Source organism: Pecten maximus, chromosome 2, assembly GCF_902652985.1.
Source record: "Pecten maximus chromosome 2, xPecMax1.1, whole genome shotgun sequence".
NCBI lineage: Eukaryota > Metazoa > Mollusca > Bivalvia > Pectinida > Pectinidae > Pecten > Pecten maximus.
Genome location: NC_047016.1, coordinates 42244858 through 42254603, shown reverse-complemented (window position 1 = coordinate 42254603; position 9746 = coordinate 42244858). Strand labels below are relative to the sequence as shown.

Here is a 9746-nt window from a genome sequence, read left to right as displayed (position 1 = left end):
ATGACATTGATATAGATTAAAGGCCACATGGGTCAAATAGGCTAAAATCTTCAAACAACTTCTTCTCAATAGTAGGCCAATAGTATGCTGGAATAGGACTAGAAAATTTATTGACATGAATAAACCTAGCCTACTCTGATATTTGAATAAAGTGGTTATCATCATAGTTTCTGCAGAAATGACCTCGATCAACTTCAAAGTTGCTGTAGAGTCATGCGAGCGATACAGGCCCATTGTTTTCTGAGGGAACTGCTGTTTAAAAAGAAGAGCTGGATATAGGTTCTCTAAGGGAATCGCTGTATAAATAGAAGAGTGTTGTTTGTTCCCTGAGGGAATCCATGCATAAATAGAGAAGTTGGATGTAGGTTCCCCGAGGGAATCGCTATAAACAGGGGTTAGATGTAGGTTCCCTGAGGGAACCAGATAGAATTAGTTGTAGGTTCTCTGAGGGAATCGCTGTATAAATAGATTAAATTTTTCTATCATGTTATCTTTGGAACCTACATGTTACACCTCTATATGTACAATGATTCCCTATTAGAACCTTCTAACCTCTGTATGAAGAGCGATTCCCACAGGGACTTTGACGTAAAACCTATAACAGTAATATCCACAAGAAACCTATTCCTCATACCGCTATCATATAGCTATACGCCCCACAGATTCTGCGTGTAACACCTTTATGTAGTCATCAGTGATTCCCTCGGGGAATCGACACATAACGCCTGTATGTATAGTCATCAGTGATTGCCTCAGATAACCAACACCTAACGCCTCTATGTATAGTCAACAGTGATTCCCTCGGGTAACCAACACATAACACCTGTATGTATAGTCATCAGTGATTCCCTCAGGTAACCAACACATAACACCTCCATGTATAGTCATCAGCGATTCCCTCTGGTAACCAACACATAACGCCTCTATGTATAGTCATCAGTGATTCCCTCAGGTAACCAACATATAACACATCTATGTAAGCCATCAGTGATTCCCTCGAGTAACCAACACATAACGCCTCTATGTTAGTCGTCAGCGATTCCCTCAGGTAACCAACATATAACACCTCTATGTATAGTCATCAGTGATTCCCTCGAGTAACCAACACATAACGCCTCTATGTAGTAATCAGTGATTCCCTCAGGTAACCAACATATAACGCCTCTATGTATAGTCATCAGTGATTCCCTCAGGTAACCAACACATAACGCCTCTATGTAGTCATCAGTGATTCCCTCGAGTAACCAACACATAACGCCTCTATGTTAGTCATCAGTGATTCCCTCAGGTAACCAACATATAACGCCTCTATGTATAGTCATCAGTGATTCCCTCAGGTAACCAACATATAACGCCTCTATGTATAGTCATCAGTGATTCCCTCTGGTAACCAACACATAACACCTCTATGTATAGTCATCAGTGATTCCCTCAGGTAACCAACATATAACGCCTCTATGTATAGACATCAGTGATTCCCTCGAGTAACAAACACATAACGCCTCTATGTTAGTCAACAGTGATTCCCTCGAGTAACCAACACATAACGCCTCTATGTATAGTCATCAGTGATTCCCTCGGGTAACCAACACATAACACCTCCATATATAGTCATCAGTGATTCCCTCGGGTAACCAACACATAACGCCTCTACGTATAGTCATCAGCGATTCCCTTAGAAGCCTACACATAACACCTGTATGAATGACTAAAGGTATTGTAATTGTACAATGTATTTGTATTTCCCTGAACGGCATTTTGATTGGACTATTTTTGCAAAAGTTATTGCCCTTAATTCATTTACTGCAGTGTTTGATTGTCCCAAGATCATACATTTTTAGATAGCGGGCTATTAAAATTGCCCCATGTCTGTAAACAATCCTTTTTGTTTTTTCTTGGGAGTACTGGAGGGATATTTCTCAAAACTTCACATGTAGGCTTCGAATTTTAGACTGATTTTGAAAACAAAATGGCTGACAGGCAGCCATCTTGTTTTTGATAATTGAAGTTTGTTTATATATATCTTGGAAAGTGCACTGGATGGATATTTCTTTCACTTCACATGTAGGTTTCACTTGCTCCCTAGTTGTGCCCATTCAATTTTAATTGTTCTTGGATCTTTGATTCCATATTGCTGATCTTTTCTCTGATTTCCTCTTACTATAAATAATCGGATCAGAAAACCTTCACATGAAATCTAAGAATAGGAGAAACAGGTAACAAACTAAACTGACAAAATCCAAGATGGCTGCCAGTTGACGATTTTGTTTTCCCTTGATCAGAATCAAATTTGAATGGACACAACTAGAGATCAAAGGACACCTACCTGTGCAGTTGAGGAATATCCTTGAAGAAATAGTGACAACAAAGACTGATGGACCATGGATGTAGGGCGATTTGAACAGACATCTAGCATTGTTAACTGACCCTCTATATAAATGTAAATGAAGCATTTTCGACAGTTGATCGGTCAATATTTTTGCCTGTTGAATGGCGAGGAACATCTGCACGTGCCTAAACACCCAAATGATTACGATAAAGCATCTTTCTGATCGTGATTTGTAAACAGTATAACTAGCAACGTCTAGGTTCAAAGTCAGAAAGGTTCGAAGAAATCTCCAATCAGGGTTTGTTGTATCTACATGTAACTGAAAACAGGGATTCAGCTACCACATAAAATGTCATAAAAGGCTCTGTATGAATTCTGCGAGACCAACGGAACATCAACTTTGGAATTAAAAAATGCACCAAAGCTGTAATTAAGTTTACTGAAGAATTTTACGCATTCTTTGGCCGAACTAAAAGGAAATAGCCTATATGTGAAATCCAGTGGGTTATTCAGGTAATAAAACAGTTATTTCATTCCTAATTAGTCAACTGTCAAAACTCTCCCTCTCTGTGTTAGGGACCAACCGATGAACTATGGCCTCGGGGAAACGTTTTAACTGTTGACCGATAAGGCAGGAGACAACTTTATGTTGGGCTAAAAGGACTTATGCATAGTGACAAAGTTATCATAGTAACCAAAATATGTTTAAATGAAAATTTGCATGCACTGCTACACAAGGTCCCCAATATTCCTGTGCAGTTTCATTGGCTCTCAAGTTTAGTTGTTTGGACTTTTTCTTTCCACAGACAAGTTAATTTCAGTATACCCCTATCAATTTTGTTACAAACTTCTAAGGAGTATAACAATATAAATCTCCCTTCAATCGATACAGAAGTCACTTGCTTTTTTTTTCCCATATGGAAGTTATGCATGAGGTATATAGAGTGGTCGTCAAAGTAGAGAAAAATAGGGAAATATAAAAAGAAATGTCAGCATTTTTTTGTTATTTAGTTTTATTACACACATTTGAATTCTTAGCTTTGACAATATGTCATTCTAAGACAGGAGTATTTCTGCAACGGATTCCGTTGATAAATATGAGGTGGATTTTTTTTTTCTTTTTCCAAATTAATGTTCATGGCTTAAAAAAATCATTACATGTTTAAGCATGCGTGAAACGATGCAGGCTAATGTCCAGATCCATATTTTTTAAAAGAATAAAAATCTACATTTCATAAATTATCTACAGTCAATAAAACATATATTACTAAAATGTCATTACAAAACACCCGCCTCAGTCAACAAGAAAGACAACAGATGAATGAACAGTAATGGCTGGATGATGACAAGGCATTGCGATGAAATGGAGCTAGCTTCACTTCTTCGCTGCCTTCTTTCCTTTTCCGGTCTTCTTTGCTGCTTTTTTTGCTCCTTTCTTTGCTGCCTTCTTTGCAGGGGCTGCCTTCTTTGCTTTTTTTACACCTGTGTGATGGAAATAAAACCTGTGCTAAACACATGTGATTGTATCGCCCTTGACACTGCCTCTCCCTGAGGAAGTTTGTCTTGTGTCCCCTGGCAATGATAAGTGATAACCAGAAGTATACATAATTTAAGACAATAATAAATTTCTGTAATGCTCTCCTTTAGAAAATTTTAAGATTAGGAATATAAACAAAGTTAATTAAGGAATAATGATGAAACTGGGGTCTGGTGTGGCAAGAGCTTAAAAATGACTTTATTGTAATAAAGTTAATTATATCAAAACAAACACTAATTGGTGTATACAACTGTCTTGATAAAATTTTACTTTTAATGTTCGATATACCAATGTACAAACATACCTCCTTTCTTCACGCCCTTCTTTGGCTTTGCTGCCGCCTTCTTTGCTGGAGACTTTGCTGCTGCTGTTGAAAGCAAGAGTAAGCAGATCTAAATGGGAGTACAAATTTTTGTTCGGGGGACGTTTAATTGGTAAACTAAAACGAAATGAATTTTTCTCTTCAAAAGGAAAAATGTTGCACAAATTGTTGTTGAACGAAATGCAAGTATGCAACAAAAGCCTTGGCTGTACATACATAGAAAAAATACACCTTGTGTACATGTAGTCGGTGATTATCCTGCATGTGCGTTCGCTGTATACTTTATTTATAAATTATTGTATACGTCGACAACAAATTAATTAACTCAACTGCAATATTAATACATGTATAACCAATAATGTACCTTTCCTTGCTGCCATCGTGAGCTTTTAAAAACTTCCGAGATTCTGAAATAAATCAAAGTAAGTTAATAACATCAAGTATAATGCCAGTCATGGAAAGACAATGGTTATCATACCAAATGATCGACTTGTCTAGATCGGTAGATCTGTCAAAACAAGCAGCCATGTTTGTTTTCATAGAGCCATCTCCATTACACAATACATATTTTTCTTGTAATTTTTATTTTTACTCCATTTTATCACTTAATAACTAACAAATACTGACAGTAAAACAGAATGTTAAGATTACTGAACCTGAATAACAGCCGAGAAATTTGCAACATCACTTAAAGCGAGCTTGCAACTTAAGGCTTATGGATCATCGAAAACATAACCCGACATGACCCCTCCAAAAAGTGAACAAGTGTTAGGCCTCTTTAAAGAAGAACTGTGAGAAAATTTTCTGATTAACAAGGTTAATTCTAAACTATGTATCAGATAAATTTCATATGCAACAACATATCCTAATTTTTCAGTCAAAAAACTCAAATACATACCAAAAACTTGTTTGTGTAACAGTACTCTACACCCGGGAGTAATTTTCAAGTGACGCTAACGGTTCAGAGTACGATAGAGAATGAAACCCGCGCACCTTAAATTCAACCAATCAACAAATGTTTAACATTTCATTAACAGCTTTAAACCAATCAAATATGCCGTTATAGTATTTCGGAAGACGCGCACGTTCTGACACGCCCTTTGACATTGAATTCTATTGGTCTATCAATATGTGCCAAAAATAGTCATCTTTGTTTACACCGAAAGCGTGGCTGTGGACTTCTAGGTCATGTCATGGGTCGTTTACCTCAGTACGAAAAATAACCGCAGGCGAGAATATAACGCGGCTTGTACTAGGTCTACCGTCGTGGCTAAATCAATACAAACGAACTCACTGTACCATACAGTAGACGTAGAATGAAATTCTAAGTCCCTGTCTGCGTTAAGTTATCATCATAACGTTACAGTACTCTATGTGATATCGTTCTGTTTTAATGATTTGAGTTTTTTTTTTCATTTGGAAAATTGTTATGGTTAATTCAAACGCCGAATACTCGGTTTTTATTAGCCAATAAAGTGTTTTTAATGCTAAAATATTTAACCCTAATATACAAATGAACAGGTATGTGTTTGTTTGTATATGCGTGTGTGTAATATATAATGCATGGTCGGGTGTCTTGTAGCTAGGTATCTTATTATTGATGTCATATGGTGAAAATAACAAAACAGTTATTATATTTATATCACGGATCATAATTATCGAATAATGTAATTTGTATCACGACATCAATACTAAATTAATTAGCATATTTATATCGCATGTACATGTATTCGTTTTATCTTTGCTAATTACAGAGACATACTGTATATATGTCTCTGCTAATTAACACGGCTAATGGTTAAAAACTAAATACAAATGTACAACATTTTCATTACTCATTCGATCATTCCATTCACTAGCCATGACTTATTACTTATTAAATTCCTTCATTACTTATTCGAATACATCATTTCTTATTCGTTTCCTCTTTATATACTATAACTAACACTTTAAATGGTTCAGAGCTAATTATCAAACATTTCCCATTACCCATTCGACCATTCCATTCCTTGTTCATACCTTATTACTTATTCAATTCCTTTATTACATATAATTATTACCTACACATGGTCAATGTATTTATTACATTTTTGTACAGCACACAGGGGCTCGTTACAAATTATATGATATACGAGATGAAATATATACATTCGTATCCCTATATGTTTTAACGAGCCCCTGTGCAGAGCCTGAACACTCGGATGCCTACTTAACTATAAGCACAAAGCACAGCGGGCACTGTTAACTAAATATTAAATACTAAAACCAACAAAACTGCCTACTACAAGGTCGTACTGTCACGTATACCATCGGTCAAAAGCTGTCCTCTTATAGATTACATAATGAATTAAGTCACATGTGGACGTGTTTTACATCACCCATGGACGTATGTATAAATGTACGTTTTTCTCATCTCTGTCTGTAAAAGTATTTACCCAGGGGGTATATAACGTATGTTTCATGTCATACAGTCGTGGTCGGTGCTATTTCGCCTTTCCCGCCAAAATCCGCCAAGCGATAATGTAGAAAAAAAACACCGATAATTTTTTTTTCTGTGAAGATGCTGCCGACGTTTGGTTTGTCTGATTTTGTGAAGGTTTTCGATACAAGTGTTTATGACTTGAACCGTGAAAAACAGCGCCCTTCCTTATATCAAAATCAAATTTTGAGATATTTGATTAAAGTGTCATATATAACAGTTCTTAATTCATAATTACATTATTATTATTATTTTCTTTTTAAGAAATGATGCTCAGCAACAGGAGAGATGTAAATCAATTGACTTGGTATGCGTGATTTAAGGCAGCTCAAAACACCGATAGATTTATATATATTAGTCGTAAGTAGATAGTAACGGAAACTACCAAGTTTACAAAATCCGAGGGACGTATATTAAACCACGACCTCCGGTGGTAGGAAGCCGGGGCTGTAAGCGTGCATCACATCCGGGTTGGCATAGTTTGGTTACAACGGATTTCAACATCTTACCATAGTCATATCAGAGACTTGTATATCTGTTATATATGTCTCTGGTTAGATAAATCTCAATTGGTGTCGTGCAATATATAGAAAATCTGTATCTGTTCAGGGACGTATATGGACATTCCTGGTCTGTATATTTCGTTAATTTTACAAAACATATCCTTTTATACTTCAACTGTAAACGTTTATAATGTTTTGATGGGTATATGTATTAAATCCGTCGCCAGTCACCGTAAAACAGGGGTTATTGTTGATTTATTTTTAAATTGTCCGCCATCGCGAAATCATTTGGTGTTATAGCTGTACAGAAAGGTGATCACTTGTGATGATGCTGAATGCCACAGGGGCTTGGTACGATTTTCCAAATGATAGTCATTTGGAAAATCGTGCCAAGCCGCTGTGCTGAATGCAGGAATGAATTTCACGAAAATGTACAGGAGGACGAAATTACCATACATATGACGTCATATGTTGGCCACTAAACAGTTGTACGAAATAAAGCCTGGAAAAGAATAAGATTTGAAAAAAAAATATCCATTTAGCTGGGAAAATAAAACTGAATCGAATAATCTTCTAGAAAAAAAAAAGACATCAGTATCCATAATCCATAAAAGGGAAAATATTCCCATTTATTGCATTTTTGCTAGTGAAATATAGAAATTTTTTCTGCAACTGCCACCGCATTGTCGGAATACACCCACCGTATATATTTTTGCTGTATAAGCCTACGGCAGTGACGAAAACAGCTGTATTTTGGAATCATAGCACGTGCGTCAGTTCGACTGATCTACTTCAAAGTGAAACTACGTTTAAAAGGCGAACATATTTCTGTCATTTTTGACACCGTTTCACTTCAAAATGATTATTTCTGATGATTATTTTTATGTCTGTTGCAGGATAAATAGAATACATGGTCAGTGTCGTAAAATATCAGCTGTATTTTTGGCTCGGGACAGAAAAACAAAAGTGGCTCGCCAAGGCTCGCCACGTTTGTCTTTCTTTACCCTCGCCAACATACAGCTTATATTTTAAGACACTGACCATGTATTCTCTATTTATCAAACTAATAAAACTTATATTTTCAGTGCAGCGATGAGCAGTGAAAATATAAGAGTTTGCAGTGAAAATATAAGTTTTCCGTTTTTGACCAGTCAGAGCGGACCTTTGTATTCACCTGGTTGAAACTTGCCGATTTTTCCAATCGAAGCGGAGATAGAGACATTGGCTATTTTGCTGTATTTTTGAAATATTCTGACCAGTTTTTTACTAAATACTCACTTGACGTTAGCTATTCATGCACAGATTCTCCGATAACAGCAGAAAACGCTTACATTGCGCTGACCAGTCCTTTCAAAATGGCGCCGTCATGTTTAGTGGAGTAACGTCACAAAGAGATGACGTCATTACTGATTCCCGCACCTTTTGGCTATTACTTTTTCGATATTTTTAATTTTGTTTTTCGGCATAGCCGTCTAATTTTGTTTTGGCCCCGGATATGACGCGACATGTGGCGTTACTGGTCAAGATGAAATATGTGATTGGTCAATGTAGCGGTCAATGCAAAATGCAGATATACAGTTAAAAACGAAACAAAGTTAAAGGAACCGCACGGTAAACCAATATTTACCTAGGTATTTTGTATTTTTTATCATATCATTGGGTATATCTTAAAAAAAATAACCTTCTGAACAATAACCATTCGAATTCGATGATGTATGTACATAAAAACATTAATTATCAATTATTAAAAGGTTATCGCAACTTGCTGATCAACAATCTGAATATGCAAAAAATTTGTGACATATACGATAAACGCATGCGCACAACAAACTAAAACACATGGAAACAAAAATGGCTTCCAATGTGAATCGATTGCGGTTGAAAACGATAACAGCTTCCGCAATGAAGAGAATAATAGGAAAATGGGTCAAACACAATCCTAGAATTAAACTTGGGAAGCAGTACAATAGACTGTAACAGTTCAAACATGAAAACAGCAGTAATACGGACGCCGCTCGTATTCTGCTTGATTGTTTGATAGTAGGTCATGACAATCTCGGTAATATTTACACCAACTCGGTAAGATTTCCACAATCTCGGTAATATTTACACAAACTCGGTAAGATTTCCACAATCTCGGTAAATGTACTGTCACTATACTATATGAACAATGTTTACACTTATTTACACACAGATATGTGTGCCGTAATATATACAGAACGTGTTATTTAACATTTAAACCACTGTATAATATCGTTATCCAACTAACCCAGATGGAAAATAGATATCGCCTTGTAAACTATCGTGTGTTTGTGCTGCCACGATTTCAAAACAGTCACGTAATGATTTAAAAATAATTTCCGCGCTAAATTTAGAGGGGGATTCCCAACTAAATCGAGTGGTCATTGGGACAGCACAGAAACATAACTGGAAAGGAACAAAACGCGTACATTCAGTGAAAATTGCAACGTTTTTACCGTGATGTCATTTTTTAAATTGAATGCAAGCTGAATAAGTGGATGCATCTATTCAAATGACACATTTGCAGTCTTGTTATCACCAAAAATGATTCAAAC

At 36.2% G+C, this 9746-nt stretch overlaps 1 long non-coding RNA gene across 1 annotated transcript; it reads right to left on the bottom strand.

Annotated features, from left to right (window-relative positions):
- Positions 1–3399: 3399 nt before the first annotated feature.
- Positions 3400–5212, bottom strand: LOC117322137. Its single transcript, XR_004531462.1, has 4 exons — positions 5087–5212; positions 4553–4595; positions 4171–4233; positions 3400–3811 (listed from the first exon to the last, which is right to left on the bottom strand). It is a non-coding gene; the product is annotated as an uncharacterized LOC117322137 (long non-coding RNA).
- Between the last annotated feature and the right edge of the window lie 4534 nt (positions 5213–9746).